The 21,203-nt window shown below is 45.5% G+C and overlaps 1 protein-coding gene and 1 non-coding gene across 3 annotated transcripts in view; both read left to right on the forward strand.

Annotated features, from left to right (window-relative positions):
- Positions 1–4,088: 4,088 nt before the first annotated feature.
- Positions 4,089–21,203, forward strand: part of XIAP (X-linked inhibitor of apoptosis) — a 53,179-nt gene continuing 36,064 nt past the window's right edge. The window contains exons 1-2 of one of the 2 annotated variants that reach the window (XM_017954354.3): positions 4,089–4,399; positions 8,407–8,476. The gene's annotated coding sequence lies outside the window, so the exon portion shown is untranslated. The remainder of the gene's footprint in view (positions 4,400–8,406; positions 8,477–21,203) is intronic. The other variant, XM_003918241.5, reaches the window with a different exon arrangement.
- LOC116272218 lies at positions 18,534–18,636 on the forward strand. The gene has a single exon (XR_004180942.1). It is a non-coding gene; the product is annotated as a U6 spliceosomal RNA (small nuclear RNA).

Below are 21,203 nucleotides of genomic sequence, written 5' to 3' on the forward strand. Positions count from 1 at the left end.
GTGGGCGCCTGTAGTCCCAGCTACTCGGGAGGCTGAGGCAGGAGAATGGCGTGAACCCGGAAGGCGGAGCTTGCAGTGAGCTGAGATCCGGCCACTGCACTCCAGCCTGGGCAACAGAGCAAGACTCTGTCTCTAAAAAACAAAACACAAGCCAGGTGCAGTGGCTCAAGCCTGTAATCCCAGCACTTTGGGAGGCCAAGACGGGCGGATCACGAGGTCAGGAGATCGAGACCATCCTGGCTAACACGGTGAAACCCCGTCTCTACTAAAAAAATACAAAAAAATAGCCCGGCGAGGTGGTGGGCGCCTGTAGTCCCAGCTACTCGGGAGGCTGAGGCAGGAGAATGGCGTGAACCCGGGAGGCGGAGCTTGCAGTGAGCCGAGATCGCGCCACTGCACTCCAGCCTGGGCGACAGAGCGAGACTCTGTCTCAAAAAAAAAAAAAAAGAAAAAGAAAACAAAAAAACAAAAGCAAAAAAAAAAAGCAAAAAAAGAAAGTGACAGATGCCGTGGAAAAAGGAGAAAGTTGAGCAGAGGAAGGGAGATTGGGAGTGCTGGGAGGTGGAACTATAATTTTAAATATAGTGGTCACTGTAGGTCTTTTGGAGAAGATAACAATTAAGCAAAGACTTGAAGGAGAAGGATACGCTATCTGGGGAAAGTGTTCCGGACAGAGTAAACAGCAAGGTCAAAGACCCTGAGGCCGGAAAACTAAAGAAAGGAGAATAGTAGGAAATGAAGATATAAAAGTAACAGAGTTTAGGGTCTTTGTATTAGGTATCCACTGCTGTGTAACAAATTGCCCTAAAATTTGGCTATTGACAATAATACACAGGAATTCAAGAGTGGTTTGGCTTGGGGGTTCTGGCTCTGGGTCCCAAGAGGCTGCAGTTTCTGAAGGCTGTGCCTGAAGATTCTTCTTCCAAGGCAGCTCAGTCACATGGTTGGCAAATTGGTGCTGGTTGTTGATGGGGGAGGAAGGGATGAGGAGCGGGAAGGACTTTGTTTCTATTTGTGTGGGTCTCTACCTGCTGTTTTTTTTTTTGAGACGGAGTTTTGCTCTTTTTGCCCAGGCTGGAGTGCAATGGCGTGATCTCAGCTCACCGCAACCTCCGCCTCCTGGGTTCAAGTGATTCTCCTGCCTCAGCCTCCGGAGTAGCTGGGATTACAGGTGTGCGCCACCATGCCTGGCTAATTCTGTATTTTCAGTAGAGACGGGGTTTCTTCATGTTGGTCAGGCTGGTCTTGAACTCCTGACCTCAGGTGATCCACCCGCCTCGGCCTCCTAAAGTGTTGGGATTACAGGCGTGAGCCAACGTGCCCGGCCTACCTGCTGTTTTTTAAAAAAGGCTAGTGAAGTAAAGCAGTGAGAATAGAGAAGGAAGAAAGAAATCTGTAACTAGTTGTGATCAGTTGGTTGTAAACACCACTTCACTCAAACCAGCCTCCACATGCTGTTTGAGTATCTTCATGACATGATAGCTGCCTTCCCCTACAGCAACCAATCAAAAAACGGAGCAAGGCAAATACCACAATGCCTTTTATGACCTAGTCTTGTAAGTCACATGCTATCATTTCTACCATATACTACTGATGACACAGTCAGCCCTGGTTCATTATAGAAGAGAACTACCCCGGGGTGTAAATAGCAAGAGGTGAAGACCATTGGTGGTCATTTTGGTGGCTATGATAGCTTTGGTAGGTCATTATAAATCTGTGGCTTTTACTTTGAGGGAAATGGGAAGCCAATTAAGGGATCTGAGCAGTGAAATGACCATGAACTGACATGTTTCATGAGGATAACTCTGGCCATTGTGTGAAATGACTGGAGAGGAGCAAGGATGTAAATGGGAGACCAGTGAGAAGGCTATTACAGTCCGAGAGAGATGCACTAAGGTCATAATGTGGAGTCGAGAATTGGTGATATTCTGGATTCATTCTGAAGATAGAGATGACAAGATTTGCTGATGGATTGGATGTGGGATATGAGAGAAAGGAATTAAAGATGACTTCTAAGGGTTTTGGAGGAATAGGAATTACAAAAATGAGTTCAACATAGATCTTGCCATAAATGAGCTTACAACATAGGAGAGATAAGGTGTGTACACAAGTGCCATATATACTACATGGCAGAAAGCACTGTGCTCCATAATAGAGGCACAAATTTAAGTGCCAAGTATAACAAAAAAGTTCTGGAGATGGTCGCACAGCCATGTGAATACACTTATTGCCACTGAAAAATGGTTAAAATAGTAAATTTTATATATTTATTTATTTTGAGACGGAGTCTTGCTCTGTCACCCAGGCTGGAGTGCAGTGGCGCCATCTCTGTTCACTGTAAGCTCCGCCTCCCACGTTCACGCCATTCTCCTTCCTTCAGGCTCCCTAGTAGCTGGGACTACAGGCGCCTGCCACCACGCCCAGCTAATTTTCTGTATTTTTAGTAGAGACGGGGTTTCACCATGTTAGCCAGGATGGTCTCCATCTCCTGACCTCGTGATCCGCCCGCCTCGGCCTCCCAAAGTGCTGGGATTACAGGCGTGAGCCACTGTGCCCGGCCTATGTATTTTTATTTATTTCTTTGTTTTGAGACGGAGTCTGGCTCTGTCACCCAGGCTGGAGTGCAGTGGTGTGCTCTCGGCACTGCAGCCTCCGCCTCCCGGGTTCCAGCGATTCTCCAGCCTCAGCCTACCAAGTAGCTGGGATTACAGGTGCACACCACCACACCCGGCTAATTTTTGTATTTTTAGTAGAGACGGGTTTTCACCATATTGGCCAGGCTGGTCTCGAATTACTGACTTCTGGTGAACCACCCGCCTCGGCCTCCCAAAGTGTTAGGATTACAGGCGTGAGCCACCGCGCCCAGCCAAAACAGTAAATTTTATGTCATGTACATTTTACCACAAGAAAAAAACAGTGCTTAAAAAAAAGCAAAAACAAAAATTAGAAAAGTGCCACTAGAGTTCAGAGCATGAAGGGATTAACTTCAGCTAAGAAAATCAGAGAAGGCTTTGTGTACGAGGATGGGGGGGCAGGCACAACGAGTAGTTCTGATTTGTTAGAAGATAGGGTAGGGTGCCCAAGGGGAGAATAAACATGCAACTAAGAGTTTTAAGAAAAGTCTTTCCTCTCCTCCCTCCAAGTTCCCTTGTTGTGAAGGGAGGATCATATCTTGCATCACTCGATTTCATTTGAAATGAAATATTCAGAATCCATCATCTCACCACATTACCCTGTAAGATCCCATTTTCCTGAAACAAAAATTCCTATGTTGATCTGACAATCCTACAACGCATTTGAAATAAATCCAGGATTTATTTCAGCATTTTATGTACACAGACTTCCTTTGTTTCCTGTCCATCTGCTTTCTTTTTCCTCTATTAATTTTCCCTTCACCTTCCAATCTTAATCCCCGCCATTCCCCCAGGGTCTCCTTTTCTTGTCACCCCCTTCATCCTTCCCTTCTTGGAAAAAGATCCGATTCTAACCTCAGTTACCTTATTAGCCGCGTGATACTGGGATAGCTATCCCCTCTGGGTCTCAGTTTCCTTTGTAAAATGGGCTTATTAAATCCCCAGAGACAGTGCTTATCTTACAGGGTTGTCAACATTACAACAAAGACCACGTTATATGCCTAACACAGTACCTGATCTATAGTAAGAACTCAACATTTTCGCCCTTTCTCCTCCTCTTTTCCGTCCTTGTGCCTTTCTTCCCCTATTCCTCAACCCCAGGGCCCAACAGGTAAAACCAAATGGAAAACCAAATCAGCAGGAGCTAAAAGAAGAAACGCAGGAGCTAGGGGCGGAGACTACAAGGTGCTCACTGCGCATGTGCGCCCGCTAGGTCAGGTTCTGGGTTCCAGCTGGGAGGGCAGGGGTGGGATTAGAAATTTGCAAAGGGGCCTCCACATTTTTTCTTACTGCCCCCTTCCGGTTCAGGGAAGGTGGGGGACCAGCAGCGGTGGAGCCGGCGTGGCGCTCATCGAGGGACGCCCGGCCCAGAGTGGCAAGGATTGGAGATAAGCGGAGGGAAAAGAAGGAGGAGCTGCAGGGCAGGAGGCTGACCTCCCGGCCGGGGGAGTGGGAAGGACACAGCCGGGGCCCAGTGGCGCAGCCCGGGCCCGGAGACTGACGGACAGCGCCTGGTGTCTCTTTTGAGCCCACAGCGTGGACAAACTTCGGGTTTCACGACTCCGGGTTTCTCCAGCGGATGGGCCGACCGGTGGAGGCGCGTGAGGGAGACGAAGGGACTTCCGTTTCCTTCACCTAGGCTGGGGCCAGGCCGCAGAGCGGAGTTGGCATTTCCAGATTGGGGCTCGGGCCGCGCCTCCTCCGGGACCCTCCCCTTGGACCGAGCTGATCGCCGCGGGGCAGTTCGGGCCGGCTGTCCTGGCGCGGTGGGTACAGCTTGTGTAGGCTTTCCCCTCCTCCGCTTTCCCTCCTTCCCCTCTTCTCCGTCCCCTCTCTTCTTTTCCCCTCCACTCCCCTCGGGCCGGCGCTGCTGGGGAGGGCGGGAAGGCCGCGCCCGCCTGGCAGAGGTGGCCTGGCCCCGGCTGCTTGCCCGGGTTCCTCGGACTGCCGACGGCAGGCGTGGGTGAGTGGGTGGGTGACTTCAGGCCCGCGGGACTGCCTTCCTAAACCCTGTGACACCTAAGGTAATTGAGGCAAATAACTTTTTTAAAAAATATGATCAAAGGGATTTCCTCCCCTTGTGATACCTGTGGCTTGTGTGGAGCAGGGTGGAGTGTGTCTGGAGAGGGCATATGAAACAGAAAGAATAAGGGCCAAAGAGCTTCCGGAAGAGGAAATTAGCTGGTAATTCTTTCCAGTCTGCTTTCCCAGTCACCTCTCCGGCATGTTCTGTAAAACAAAATGTAATTTGATTTTGTTTCATTATTTTAACTCCATAACACTTAAATTATTTTCTTTTCGGGGAGGGGAGTGTTTATTCTCAAACTAAGCAGTAGCACTCTCCACCTCCGAAAAAGGAAAAACGTCAACCCAAGCTTTGTTAAAAAAAACCCCAACCAATCAGATTTTAATAATCTACTACTTTGCTTTCAAATATAATTATGTCGCTAGTTCTGTCACAACTATACTTTGATAGTTTAATGACTCACAGAAATTTGTAAGACTGGAGGTTTCAGTAGTGTTTCTTTTCCTTTTTTTCCCCATAATATTTATTACAGTCAATGAACAGTGTTACAGACGGCCATCTTAGAATTATAACATTTTAGAGTTGGAAGGGATCTTAGTCAAACCCTGTCCTTTTACAAAACCAGAAACAACGGCTTAGGGAGATTTCATAGCTTGCTTAAGGCTATCCAACTAGTTAGATTAGAACCCATGTTATGTGGCTTCTTGCCCATCACTTTGCACAGTTGCTCCATATCGCCTCCAAGCATGAAAATTAAATGTATTCAATTCAACACACATTTCTGAAGAGTATAATACTTTGTGCCAGTGACTGTGGTACCACTTTCTATGTATTTCAATGTATTTAACATGCTTATGGAGTACTTGAGCTTCCCCCCCACCCCCACATTCAAGAAGTGGCAACAGTTTAGATTTATATACACACCTTCACATGTGTGTATACTTGCATTTGCCTAGATAGTTTCTTGAAGGATACACAATAAAAATGTTAACAGTAGTTACTTATGGAGGAGAAGAGAGGTAGAAGACTTTTTACTTTGCACTTCACATGACCTGATGTACGGTTTGAATTTGTTATAAATTCGTATTGATTTCATAATTGAAAAGTTTTAAAGTTCACACCTTCCCACACAAATATATATATCAACATAAGCAAATATATACCAATGGTACATACACATATTTATGCACATATATGTATTTATACATATCAGTGGTTTGTACTGTAAAATCCAGTATGATTCAGGTCAACTCAGCTGACAAAGCAGGCCTCTATTGGATACTCATGTTTCATTTTCTTGTATTGCTCTCTCCTAATGTAAGATAGTAAAAATAATATGTTACTAGTTGTCGTATATTTTTAGAAATTGTCCTAAGCTTCTTGATTATCAAATAATGTAGCAAACTTTTAACACATTTAGAATATCAGATTTGGGTACTTGCTTCAGTGGTAGCACATATACTAAAATTGGAACAATTTAGATTAGCATGGTGTTTTTTTGTTTGTTTGTTTGTTTTTGAGACGGAGTCTTACTCTGTCATCCAGGCTGGAGTGCAGTGGCACGATCTTGGCTCACTGCAGCCTCCGCCTCCTGGGTTCAAGTGACTCTCCTGCCTCAGGCTCCCGAGCAGCTAGGACTACAGGCACGCGCCACCATGCCCGGCTAATTTTTGTATTTTTAGTAGACACGGAGTTTCTCCATGTTGGCCAGGCTGATCTCGAACTCCTGACCTCAGGTGATGCACCGGCCTCAGCCTCCCAAAGTGCTGGGATTACAGGTGTGAGCTACCTCGCCCGGCCGGTCCCTTTTTTTGTGTGTATGTGTGTTTGTGTGAGACAGAATTTCGCTTTTGTTGTCCAGGCTGGAGTACAATGGTGCCATCTCGGCTCACTGCAACCTCCACCTCCTGGGTTCAAGTGATTCTTCTGCCTCAGCCTCCCAAGTAGCTGGGATTACAGGTGCCCACCACCACACCCGGCTGATTTGGTCCCGTTTTATTTTATTTTATTTATTTTTTTATTTTTTTTGAGACGGAGTCTCGCTGTGTCGCCCAGGCTGGAGTGCAGTGGACGGATCTCAGCTCATTGCAAGCTCCGCCTCCCGGGTTTTTACGCCATTCTCCTGCCTCAGCCTCCCGAGTAGCTGGGACTACAGGCGCCCACCACCTCGCCCGGCTAGTTTTTTGTATTTTTTAGTAGAGACGGGGTTTCACCGTGTTAGCCAGGATGGTCTCGAACTCCTGACCTCGTGATCCGCCCATCTCGGCCTCCCAAAGTGCTGGGATTACAGGCTTGAGCCACCGCGCCCGGCCGGTCCCGTTTTAAATAAGCAACAACAACAACAAAAATTTGACACCTGACGCTGTGGCTCATGCCTGTAATCCCAGCACTTTGGGAGGCCAAGGCGGGTGGATCACCTGAGGTCAGGAGTTCCAGCCTGGCCAACGTGGTGAAACCCCATCTCTACTAAAAGTAAAAAACTAGCCGGGTGTGGTGGTGTGCGTCTATAGTCCCAGCTACACGGGAGGCTGAAGCAGGAGAACTGCTTGAACCCAGGAGGCAGAGGTTGCAGGGAGCCGAGATCGCACCACTGTACTCCAGCCTGGGTGACAAGAGCGCACCTTTGTCTCAAAAAAAAAAAAAAAAAAAAGAAATTGATACAATGAAAATATCTGCAGCCTGGGCAACATGGCGCAGCCCTCTCTCTAATAAAAATACAAAAATTAGCCGGGCGTGCTGGCTTGTACCTGTAGTCCCAGCTACTTTGGGGAGTTGAAGCAGGAGGATCACCTGAGCCTTGGGAGGTGGAGGCTGCAGTGAGCCATGATTGGGCCACTGTACTCCAGCCTGGGCAACAGAGTGAGACCCTGTCTCAAACAAAACAAACAAACAAATCAGAATTGTAGACTCTTTGTAGGTAAGAATATATGTTTTTTTAAAAAGTGAAGACTAGGGCCAAGTACGGTGGCTTTCACCTGTAATCCCAGCACTTTGGGAGGCTGAGGTGAGCAGATCACCTGAGGTCAGGAGTTCAAGACCAGCCTGGCTAACATGGCGAAATCCCATCTCTACTAAAAATACAAAAATTAGCTGGGTGTGGCGGTGCACCCCTCTAGTCCCAGCTACTTGGGAGGCTGAGGCAGGAGAATCACTTGAGCCCATGAGGCAGAGGTCGCTGTGAGCTGAGAATGGAACATTGAATTCCAGCCTGGGCCGCAGAGTGAGACTCTGCCTTAAAAACAGATAAATAAAAATAACATAAAATAAAAAGTTAAGACTAAAACAGTTTGCAGTGATTAGGAGTTCAGCTGTCTAGTTTTGTTTTTGTTTTTGTTTTGAGATGGAGTTTTGTTCTTGTTGCCCAGGCTAGAGTGCAATGGTGTGATCTTGGCTCACCTCAACCTCTGCCTCCCGGGTTCAAGCAGTTTTCCTGCCTCAGCCTCCCAAGTAGTTGGGATTACAGGCATGCACCACCACACCCGGCTAATTTTGTATTTTTAGTAGACACGGGGTTTCTCCATGTTGGTCAGGTTGGTCTCGAACTCCCGACCTCAGGTGAAAAAGTGCTGGGATTACATGCGTGAGTCACCGCGCTCGGCCCAGCTGTCTAGTTTTTAGAAGTAGATTAAGACTCAAAAAAATATATCACCCATTGTAATATATCTGATTATTAGCAAAGCTTGGACTAGAGTCTAGGTTCTAGTCTAGTGGCCCTTGTACTATACCTGTAATTTTATTGCCTTCTAGTGCATTGGATGATTCCAACTAGGCTAACAAAGTGATAATATCTAAAGGTTAGCCAGGACCATTTCAATAGGTAAGAATTATTATTTTTTTCTTTGGTTTTTATTTTATTTTGTCTTCCTTTTTTTTTTTTTTTTTTCCATTTTCAGGAAGTGAGCAGTTTCTCAAAAGTATTATAATTGATGGACCAGCTAATTTGTATAGTGCTTAAAATATTTTAGTAACAAAAATTTTACTAAATAAATTTACTAATTTAGTAAATAAATGTTCTCCTTTTACTTCATTGTAAACATTAATTTCTTTAGTAAATCCTGTATTTATATTGTAAATGCTTAGAGATACCAAATGTAAAATAATAATGTTTCACTGTTTTTGTTTGGTCTAATGTTTAAGTCTGGTAGCTAGTATTAGCAGAGAGCAAAACCCACAGTTTATGAAATAAACATTCATTGAGCACTTTATGTGTTCCAGGCATTGTAGTATGTGGTATGATTCCAAGAATAAGTATGTCAAAAAAAAAAAAACAAAAACGCCTTTCTTCTTCTTTTTTTTTTTTTTTTTTTTTTGAGACGGACAGAGTCTGGCTCTGTTGCCCAGGCTGGAGTGTAGTAGCGCGATCTTGGCTCACTGCAAGCACTGCCTCCCGGGTTCATGCCATTCTCCTGCCTCGGCCTCCCAAGTAGCTGGGACTACAGGCACCCACCACCACACCCGGCTAATTGTGTGTGTGTGTGTGTGTGTGTGTGTGTGTGTTTAGTAAAGACCATGTTTCATCGTGTTAGCCAGGATGGTCTGCTTCCCCTGACTTCGTGATCCGCCCACCTTGGCCTCCCAAAGTGGCGGGATTACAGCTGTGAGCCACCACACCAGGCCTCCTTTCTTCTTTTTTTTTTTGCTTTGTTTTTATTTTGCTTTTGTGTCTTTGTTTTTCCATTGTTCTTTTGCGACTGGGAGATTATCATGAGCTGTCAATTCTCAAGCTTTATCTCTGTGAGATAATCTGTTAATAGTATTATAAAATGTAACCTGTTAGCACTATTAAAGGGCATTGTGTGAGTAGATATGAGGAGACAGAAACAGTAGTGATAAGATAAAAAATACTTAAGAATTTAACAAATACTATTTCTTTTTTTTTTTTTTTTGAGACGGAGTCTCACTCTGTACCCCAGGCTGGAGTGCAGTGGCACGATCTCGGCTCACTGCAAGCCCCGCCTCCCAGGTTCACGCCATTCTCCTGCCTCATCCTCCCGAGTAGCTGGGACTATAGGCACCCACCACCGTGCCCACCACCACGCCCAGCTAATTTTTTTTATTTTTATAGAGACGGGTTTCACCATGTTAGCCAGGATGGTCTCAATCTCCTGACCTCGTGATCCGCCCGCCTCGGCCTCCCTAGTGCTGGGATTACAGGCGTGAGCCACCACTCCCGGCTCAAATACTGTTTCTGTATCTTAGAGGTCATGTGCTACAGTGTTTGGAGAGAGTCCTGGGTTGGGTACCACAGTACCTAGATTATTGACTTTGTTTCCAATTAGCCGTGGGATTGTGCATGTCAGTGACCCCATCTTTCTTTACATTTTCACATTTTTGATATGTTATTTGATGTGTTGAATTTAAAACATAAAAGGGTATTTTGAATATTTTATTTATTTATTTTTGAGACATTGTCTTGTTGTGTCACCCAGGCTGGAGTTCAGTGCATGATCCCAGCTGACTGCAACCTCCACCTCCTGGGTTCAAGTGATTCTGGTGACTCAGCCTCCCAAATAACTGGGATTACAGGCGTGTGCTACCACAGCTGGCTAATTTTTTTTTTTTTTTAATGTTTTTTTTTTCCCCTGAGACGGAGTCTTGCTCTGTCGCCCAGAGCTGGAGTGCAGTGGCACGATCTCGGTTCACTGCAGCCTCTGCCTCCGGGTTCAGGCAATTCTCCTGCCTCAGCCTCCCGAGTAGCTGGGATTATAGGTGCACGCCACCACAACTGGCTAATTTTTGTATTTTTAGTAGAGATGGGGTTTCACCATGTTAGCCAGGCTGGTCTCGAACTCCTGACCTCATGATCCACCCGCCTCATCCTCTCAAAGTGCTGGGATTATAGGCGTGAGCCACCGCACGCAGCCTTTTTTGTATTTTAAGTAGAGACTGGGTTTCACCATGTTGCCCAGGCTGGTCTTGAACTCCTGACCTCATATAATCTGCCCGCCTTGGCCTCTGAAAGTGCCGGGATTACAGGCGTGAGCCACTGCGCTGGCCTTTGAGTATTTTAAGTTATAAAAGCGATATGTGTTTAAAAAAAACACATATCTCTCTCCTTTTTTTTTTTTTTTTTTTGAGACGGAGTCTTGCTCTGTTGCCCAGGCTGGAGTACAGTGGCATGATCTTGGCTCACTGAACTTCTGCCTCCCGGGTTCAAGCGATTCTTCTGCCTCAGCCTCCCAAGTTGCTGGGACTATAGGTGTGCTACCCTGCACGGCTCATTTTATTTTATGTATTTATTTATTTTTTTGAGACGGAGTCTCACTCCTGACCTCATGTGATCTGCCTACCTTGGCCTCCCAATATGCTGGGATTACAGGCGTGAGCCACCGTGCCTGGCCAGAGATAGGTGTTTATTATAGAAAATTTATGAAATAGAATAATTATGATCATATTGTCTACAGGTTGTTTTAATCTTTTTTCTCCCATTCAACATTCTATAGTTAACATTTCTTATGAAGTCGTTTTGTTTTGTTTTGTTTGATACAGACATGTGCCACCACACCCGGCTAATTTTTGTATTTTTAGTGGAGACAGGGTTTCACCATGTTGGCCAGGCTGGTCTTGAACTCCTGACCTTGTGATCCGCCCACCTTGGCCTCCCAAAGTGTTGGGATTACAGGCATGAGCCCCTGTACCCGCCCTTTGTTTTTGAGACAGAGTTTTGCTCTTGTTGCCCAGGCTGGAGCGCATTGGCACGATCTCAGCTCACTGCAACCTCTGCCTCCTGGGTTCAAGTGATTCTGCTGCCCCAGCCTCCCGAGTAGCTGAGATTACAGGTGCCTGCCACCACGTCCAGCTAATTTTTGCATTTTTAGTAGAGATGGGGTTTCACCATGTTGGCCAGGCTGGTCTCGAAGTCCTGACCTCAGGTCATCCACCCGCCTCGGTCTCCCAAAGTCCCGGGATTACAGGCGTGAGCCACTGCGCCCGGCCTGAAGTCTTTCAAAATACATTTTTTATTTATCCAGTGTATTATTTTATACTGCACTTTCTTCATCTGTAAAGTAACAGGGCCAGGCGTGGTGACTCATACCTGTAAGCCCGGCACTTTGGGAGGCTGAGGTGGGAGGATTGTTTGATCCCAGGAGTTCGAGACCAGCCTGGGCAACATCGTGAGACCCCGTCTCTACCAATAATAAAAAATGTGATGTGATGGCATGCGCCTGTGAAGATGGCTTGAGCCCGGGAGGTCAAGGCGGCAATGAGCCATGAGTCCGCCACTGCATTCTAGCCTGAGTGCCAGAGTGAGGCCCTGTCTCAAAACAAACAAACAAGCAAACAAACAAACAAACAAAAAAAACCCAGGGAGGTTGGGCTAAGGGCTGGTTGATTCCAAAGATTCAAAACCCATTCTAATAGTTTTTAAGCCTGATTATCTGAGATTTTGTCAAGGAAAAAAGTTCCATATAACAATCCCAGGCCAGGCATGGTGGCTCATGCCTTTAATTCCAGCACTTTGGGAGGCCGAGTCAGGGAGATCCCTTGAGCCCAGGAGTTCAAGACCAGTCTGGGCAACATGGTAAAACGCCATCTCTACTAAAAATAGAAAAATTAACTGGGCATGGTTGTGCGTGTGCCTGTAATCCTAGCTACTCTGGAGGCTGAGGTGGGAGGATCACTTGAGCCCAGGAGGTGGAGGATGCAGTGAGCCAAGATCAGGGCACCCCATTCCACCTTGGGCGACAGAGCGAGACCCTATCTCAAAAAACAGAAACAGGAATTTGAGACCATATTTATGGGTTATTTATTTTATCTGCTCTGTATATGGTTAATAGATTATCCTTGATATGATAAAAACATACTTCTGTCCATTTTGCAGGACTTGGCATGGGCTTTTATTGTTTTAAATTATGATACCTTTGTAGCTCTGCTGTTTGATACATTTTGGGATTTGATTTTGGTATGATTTGGTACCCAGTCTTTATTATGGATACACGTGATTCACCTTGTGATACAGTTTTATGTATTTTCGAGGATATGGGTCATAGTGAAAAGTCACGTTTACTTGTACAGACTGGGAATAGCTTGATCTCAGATGGTCAGAGGTTGAACTAAGTGGATTAAAGCTGATTTCTTAAACTGGACAAGGCTGGTACTATTGTGCATTCCCTGGTACTTATAAATACTTATATCATGGTTTGAAATTTTATTCTTATTTCTGTAATCATTTTATTCACCTTAAATACAGAAATACAGATATCTGGCTGGGTGCAGTGGCTCACACCTGAAATCCCAGCACTTTGGGAGGCCGAGGCAGGTGGATCACTTGAGGTCAGGAGTTCAAGACCAGCCTGACCAACAGGGCGAAACCCCATCTCTACTAAAAAAATACAAAAAAAAACCCCAAAAAACAAAAAACTAGGTCATGCCTCTGCAATCCCAGCTACTTAGGAGGCTGAGGCAGGAGAATCACTTGAGCCTGGGAGGTGGAGGTTGCAGTGAGCTGAGATCATGCCACTGTACTCCAGTCTGGGTAACAGAGTGAGACTCCATCTCAAAAATAAAGAAAAAAAAAAAAAGACATCTCAGTATATATTACCATGTGACTTAACCTTTCTGTGGTTCCAGCTAATTTTTTAGGCCTTGAAAGGGAAGGAAGCCTAACATTTTCTGCTACCTCATTGGACTGTCCCTTCGGCCAGTAATTCTTATAGTAATTTCCTTAGACCTATATTGGTCATAATCACTGGGTCCATGACCTTTGATGAGTAACAGTCAGAACCACTGTTTCCTCTTATTTCAGATGAGGCCTATGATATGTAGGTTAAATTAGATACCATATATGAAAACATTCTAAATTGTAAAGCACATTACATATGTTAGTTATTATCAAAGGTAACATCGTGAAAGAAGAGAAGATGAGCTATAGAATCACACAAGCCCATGCTTAAATTTTGACCTTACATTAAACCAAATAGGATTGATTTTTTTTTTTAATTGAGACAGAGTCTCGCTCTGTCGCCCAGGCTGGAGTGCAGTGGTGCGATCTCAGCTCATTGCAACCTCTGCCGCCCAGGTTAAAGCGATTCTTGTGCCTCAGCCTCCTGAGTAGCTGGGACTACAGGCGCGTGCCACCATGCCCAGCTAAGTTTTTTGTATTTCTAGTAGAGACGGGGTTTTGCCATGTTGGCGAGGCTGGTCTTGAACCCCTGACTTCAGGTGGTCTGCCCACCTCGACCTCCCAAAGTGCTGGGGGTACACGCTTGAGCCCCATTCCCGGCCAAGATTGAAAATTTTTAGTTTAAATTCAGCATGTTTAGTAGAGAAAGTACTTGTAGCTAAAATGATGGGATGAAGGAAAATGAAAATTAGTTTGTAGATAGCATTCGGGTACATGCGGACACTCATGAAATATGTTGTATCATTTAAATTTGGTTTGTAGCACTTAACTGTGGCACAGTTTCCTTTACTTTGTGCCATTAAAAAAAAATTAAAACCTAGACAGAAGAGAAACATACTAAATGTTTGAATATAGATAGCACTGTAGCTTTCAAATAGAGCTAAATATTTTTACTAAAGAAAGAAAAGATATGGGCTCTTATCCATAACTTGTTTGATCAGCCTGGGCAATATAGTGAGACCTTGTCTCTATAAAAAATTTAAAAATTAGCTGAGTGTGCTGGCGCCTGCCTGGAGTCCAGCTCCTTGGGAGGCTGAGGTGGTAGGATTGCTTGAAATTGCAAGGCAGGGGCTGCAGTGAGCCGAGATTGTGACACTGCACTCCAGTCTGGGCGATAGAGCAAGACCCTGTCCCAGAAAAAAAAAAAAAAAAAAGTTGTTTAAGTACTTGCTTGAGATCCCAACATGATCATGGAATAGAATACTTCATTCTGAGGTTAGAAGATCACTTGAGGCCAGGAGTTCAAGACCAGCTTGAGCAACATAGTAAGACCCCATCTCTTTTTGTGTGTGCGTGTGTGTGTGTGAGGGAGTCGGAGTTGTCAGCTAGGCTGCTGGAGTACAGTGGCACGATCTGGGCTCACTGCAACCTCCGCCTCCCAGGTTCAAGCGATTCTCCTGCCTTAGCCTCCCAGGTAGTTGGATTGCAGGCATATGCCACCATGCCCAGCTAATTTTTGTATTTTTAGTAGACCGGGTTTCACCATGTTGGCCAGGCTGGTCTTGAACTCCTGACCAAGTGATCCACCCACCTCAGCCTCCCAAAGTGCTGGGATTACAGGCGTGAGCCACCACGCCCAGCCCAGTCGAGACCCCATCCATCTCTCTTTTTTTTTTTTTTTTTTTTGAGACGGAGTCTCGCTCTGTCGCCCAGGCTGGAGTGCAGTGGCCGAATCTCAGCTCACTGCAAGCTCTGCCTCCCGGGTTCACGCCAGTCTCCTGCCTCAGCCTCCCAAGTAGCTGGGACTACAGGCGCCGCCACCACGCCCGGCTAGTTTTTTGTATTTTTTTTTAGTAGAGATGGGGTTTCACCGTGTTAGCCAGGATGGTCTCGATCTCCTGACCTCGTGATCCGCCCGTCTCGGCCTCCCAAAGTGCTGGGATTACAGGCTTGAGCCACCGTGCCCGGCCGAGACCCCATCTCTTAAAGACGAGACACCAAGCCCAGTCGAGACCCCATCTCTTAAAGAAAAGAAAAGAATACTTCATTCTGAGAAATGTCTAGGGATAGGTATTACCTGCTTATGAAGTCATCCATGGAACCATCTGATTGTATGAACTACATTCTAATCACTGTGTCAGAATAAGTTATCTGCACAAAGTATCAGAGTACAGTAAGTTCCAGTTCTATGCCACTAATCAGCTCTATGGCCTTAGTAAATCATTTACCTTCCTTACGTCTTAGTTTCTTTCTCTTTCTTTCTTTCTTTTTTTGTTTTTGTTTTTTGTTTGTTTTGTTTTTTTGAGACAGGATCTGGCTCTGTCAGCCCAGGCTGGAGTGGCCAGGCTCAACTGATCCTCCCACCTCATCCTCCTGAGTAGCTCGAGCCACCATGCCTTCGTTTTTTTTGTTTTTTTTTTGGAGTGACTGGGTCTCCCTATGTTTCCCAAGCTGATTAGTTTCTTTATCTGTAAAGTAAGATAATGATTTTTATTATCCTGCCCAGCAAGACATAGTTATTATGAACAATTTTTGCTCGTGTCTACAAAATATAATGATGGCCGGGTGCGGTGGCTCATACCTGTAATCCTAGCACTTTGGGAGAATGAGGCGGGAGGATTACAAGATCAGGAGATCGAGACCATCCTGGCCAACATGGTGAAACCCTGTCTCTACTAAAAATACAAAAATTAGCTGGGTATGGTGGCATGTGCCTGTAATCCCAACTACTCGGGAGGCTGAGACACGAGAATTGTTTGAACCCAGGAGGTGGAGGTTGCAGTGAGCCGAGATCGTGCCACTGCACTCCAGCCTGGTGAGAGTGAGACTCCGTCTCAAAATAATAATAATAATAATAATAATAATAATAATAATAATAATGATTATACTTTTTAGTATACTTGATTCTGAGCTGCTCTTTTTGTAAAAATCATTTTAGGGAAGTTTTTGCCCAAAGTTTGTGGAGACTTCTTTCTTTTTACCAGGTCCCAAAGTCATTGTTAATTTTTACAAGGCAGTGGATGAACAGTTCATAACTCCAAAGAGATATCACTCAGAAAAGTTTTTCCACAAGAAGTCCTTTTTTTTTTTTCTTCTTTTTTTTTTTTTGGCACACTGGTTTCTCACTTAGCAAGTCCTTTTATTTTCAATTCAAGTTAACAATAAGTTGGCCGGGCACGTTGGCTCACACCTGTAATCCCAGCACTTTGTGAGGCTGAGGCGGGTGGATCACCTGAAGTCAGGAGTTCGAGAACAGCCTGGCCAACATGGCGAAACCCCGTCTCTACTAAAAATACAAAAATTAGCCGGGCATGGTGGTGCGCCCCTGTAGTCTCGCTACTCAAGAGGCTAAGGCAGGAGAATCACTTGAACTCAGGAGGTGGAGGTTGCAGAGAGCCAAGATCGCACCACTGCACTCCAGTCTGGGTGACAGAGCAAGACTCCATCACAAAAAAAAGAAACCCAATAAGTAGCAATCAGGTATCCACCTGTGTTTCTCAGCCCTTCTCTGCTACTGCTGGTTTACTGCCACTCAAGCAATGGACCAAAAGGCATTTGTTTCTGGCCAGCCACCATGAACATGACCTGATCACTGCTTTTATCTCTGTGACTTGACCTGTATCCCTCTCTCTCTTTTTCTTTTCTTTTCTTTTTTTTTTTTGGAGATAGTTTTTCATTCTGTCTCCCAGAGTGGAGTGCATTGGCACAATCATAGCTCACTGCAGACTCTACTTCCCAGGCTCAGGCAGTCCTTCCACCTCAGCTTCCCAAGTAGTTGGGACTACAGGCGTGTGCAGACTATAGGCATGTGCAACCATGCCCAACTAATTTTTATTTTTATTTATTTATTCATTTTAGATGGAATTTTGCTGTTACTGCCCAGGCTGGAGTGCAGTGGCGCAATCTCGGCTCACCGCAACCTCGGCCTCCCGAGTTCAAGCGATTCTTTTGCCTCAGCCTTCCTGAGTAGCTGGCATTACAGGCATGTGCCAGCACGCCCGGCTAATTTTGTGTTTTTAGTAGAGACGGTATTTCTTCATGTTGGTCAGGCTGGTCTCGAACTCCCGACCTCAGATGATCCGTCTGTCTCAGCCTCCCCAAGTGCTGGGATTACAGGCGTGAGCCACCACGGCTGGCCTAATTTTTATTTTTATTTTTTGTAAAGACGGGGTCTCACCATGTTGCTCAGCCTGGCCTCGAACACCTGGGCTCAAGCAGTCCGCCTGCCTTGACCTCCCAAAGTGCTGGGAATACAGGCATGAGCCACCATGTCTGGCCCTCTCTCTTTTTTGAAACCTGATGATCGCCAGGCACGGTGGCTCACGCCTGTAATCCCAGCACTTTGGGAGGCCAAGGCAGGCAGACCACTTGAGATGAGGAGTTTGAGACCAGCCTGGCCAACATGATGAAACGCTGTCTCTACTAAAAATACAAAAATCAGCCAGGCATCGTGGTGGCACACACATGTAATCCCAGCACTTTGGGAGGCTGAGGCAGGTGGATCACTTGAGGTGAGGAATTTTGAGCCCAGCCTGGCCAACATGGTGAAACTTTGTCTCTACTAAAAATACAAAAAAAAAAAAAAAAAAAAAATTAGCTGGGCCTGGTAGTGCATGCCTGTAATCCCAGCTACTTGGGAAGCTGAGGCAGAAGAATTGCTTGAACCTGGAAGGCAGAGGTTGTAGTGAACCCAAATCGCGCCACTGCACTCCAGCCTGGGCGACAGAGCGAGAGTCCGTCTGAAACAAACAAACAAACAAAACCACAAAGAAACCTGAAGAAAAAAAACCCCAAAAAACCTAGTGGGTTGCTCAGAGGCAGTTACCTGTGTAACAAACTGGCAGAAATTCTCAGGATAGGCAAAAAGATAAGAACCAAAGAACATATCCTTCTCTAAGTCATAAAAATTATTTTCTGTGAATGAAAAGCCAAAACTTTGCATTACCAGGCCCTGCTATTGATAGTTTACTTGGCCAGTGTATTCACAGATGGAGGAAGCATTGTCACATGGCAAATAACCAGATTATGCCCATAGTCTGGTTGGCAGGATTGTACAAGGGTGCCTGACTAATCAAGAGTCCACCTGCTTGTTTCTTTTCATTAGAATCTAATATATTTGCTGTATAGAATTTAGAAAGTTAAGAAAAGCACAAACAAAAGAATTTAATCTCACTGCTCAGAGATAACCACAGCAGAATTTTGATATGTAATTTAGCCTGTCTTTATATATCTGTATCTTTTATAATTTGGGTTATATAATACAGCATTATTTTGTAACCAGCTTTTTCCACCTAATACAACATCATGGTGCTTGCTTCGGCAGTAAATATACTAAAATTGGAATGATACAGAGAAGGTTAACATGGCCCCTGTATAATATATATATTTTTAAAATACATCCTGAACATGAATTTTTAATGGTTGCCTGGTGGCCCATATTACCATAGTATTGTCGTCTTTTGTTAGATATTGAGTTGTTTTGTTTTAGAAGATAGCACTTTATGGAACATCCTTATATACATTAATAATGAAATGATTGGAGTTTTTTTTTTTTTTTTTTTTTTTTGAGATGGCGTCTCGCTCTGTTGCCCAGGCTTGAATGCAGTGGCGCAATCTCGGCTCACTGCAACCTCCACCTTCCGGGTTCAAACAGTTCTCCTGCCTCAGTCTCCTGAGTAGCTGGGACTACAGGTGTGTGTCACCACCCCCAGCTAATTCTTGTATTTTTTGTGTGTATGTGGAGCCTAGGTTTTGCCATGTTGGCCAGGCTGGTGTCGAATTCCTGACCTCAAGTGATCCACCCGCCTTAGCCCCCAAAGTGCTGGGATTACAGGCATGAGCCACTGTGCCTGGCTGATCAGGGATTTTCTTTTTTGTTTTGGCGGGGATTAGGGGAGGAGTTTCGCTGTTGTTTTCCAGGCTGGCGTGCGATGGCGCGATCTTGGCTCACTGCAGCCTCTGCCTCCCGGGTTCAGGTGATTCTCCTGCCTCAGCCTCCCGAGTAGCTGGGATTACAGGCACGCACCACCACGCCTGGCTAATTTTTTGTATTTTTAGTAGAGTCGGGGTTTCACCATGGCCAGACTGGTCTTGAACTCCTGACCTCAGGTGATCCGCCTGCTTCGGCCTCCTGGAGTGCTGGGATTACAGGCGAGAGCCACCGCGCCTGGCCTGATCAGGGATTTATTTATTTATTAATTTTTTTTTTTTTTTTTTTTTTTTGAGACGGAGTCTCGCTGTGTCTCCCAGGCTGGAGTGCAGTGGCGCGATCTCGGCTCACTGCAAGCTCCGCCCCCTGGGTTCACGCCATTCTCCCGCCTCAGCCTCCCAAGTAGCTGGGACTACAGGCGCCCGCTACCACGCCCGGCTAATTTTTTGTATTTTTTAGTAGAGACGGGGTTTCACCGTGTTAGCCAGGATAGTCTCGATCTCCTGACCTCGTGATCCACCCGCCTCGGCCTCCCAAAGTGCTGGGATTACAGGCTTGAGCCACCGCGCCCGGCCATTTTTTTTTTTTTGAGCATGTGTTTAGAACTAGAATGAGTGGTTCAAGAGATTATCATATATTTAAGACTTTTAGGGCCGGGCGCGGTGGCTCAAGCCTGTAATCCCAGCACTTTGGGAGGCCGAGACGGGTGGATCACGAGGTCAGGAGATCGAGACCACCCTGGCTAACACGGTGAAACCCCGTCTCTACTAAAAAATACAAAAAACTAGCCGGGCGAGGTGGTGGGCGCCTGTAGTCCCAGCTACAAGGGAGGCTGAGACAGGAGAATGGCGGGAACCCGGGAGGCGGAGCTTGCAGTGAGCTGAGATCCGGCCACAGCACTCCAGCCTGGGCAACAGAGCGAGACTCCGTCTCAAAAAAAAAAAAAAAAAAAAGACTTTTAGAACATATATTGCCAGATTACCTTCCAGAAAAGATGTACCAGTTTTTAGTTCTAACAGACAGATGCCTCTTGCTCCATACTCTCGTGCCATTGCGTTTTCATTGTTGGTAGTAGTGTTGACCTTTGCCAAACAGGGTAAAAATGTTATCTTTTAAAGTGTTTATTTCTTTGATTATTAATGAGGTTTAACATTGTTGCATATGTTTGTTGACCATTAATATTTCCCACTTGTAAATTTGCCTGTTTTCTATCAACGTATTAATCTTTTTCTTACAGTTTTTTTTTTTTTCTTTTTTTTGAGACGGAGTCTTGCTCTGTCGCCCAGGCTGGAGTGCAATGGCACCATTTCGGTTCACTGCAACCTCTGCCTCCCAGGTTCAAGCGATTCCCCTGCCTCAACCTCCCGAGTCGCTGCGATTACAGGCATGCGCCACCACGCCCTACTAATTTTTGTATTTTTAGTAGAGATGGTGTTTCATCATGTTGGCCAGGCTGGTCTTGAACTCCCAAATTCAAGCGATCCACCCACCTCATCCTCCCAAAGTGTTGGAGTTACAGGTGTGAGCCACTGCGCCCGGCCTTCTTATAGATTTAGAAGTGTATTCATACTACTTTTTTTAAAGACAGTGTCTTGACCTGTTGTACAGGCTGAAGTGCAGTGACGCAGTCACAGCTCACTGTAACCTGTAATTCCTTGGCCTGTGTTGCCCAGTGTGGTCTTAAATTCCTGGGCTCAAGTGATTCTCCCGCCTTAACCTCCCAAAGTGTTGGGATTACAGGGGTGAGCCACCGCATATGGCCTCATGCTGCTTTTTTTTTTTTTCCAATTACTTTAGTCAAATGCTTCTTCTTAAGACTATTACTAGTCAAAAACAAAATAGATTAAATGGAGGTAGTGACAGGACACTGTCCTGTTTGAGGCCATCTATTATTGGTGCGAAAAGCCAACATTACATGAGTAGGTTTAGATAGAAGGTCATTCACTCCAACATTGTTCATAATGGTAAAAAACTAGTCAAACAGTCCTTCACGCCTATAATCACAACACTTTGGGAGGCCAAGTCAGGAGTATCACTTGAGTCCAGGAATTC

The sequence above is a fragment of the Papio anubis genome, chromosome X, assembly GCF_008728515.1.
Source record: "Papio anubis isolate 15944 chromosome X, Panubis1.0, whole genome shotgun sequence".
In the NCBI taxonomy this organism is placed as follows: domain Eukaryota; kingdom Metazoa; phylum Chordata; class Mammalia; order Primates; family Cercopithecidae; genus Papio; species Papio anubis.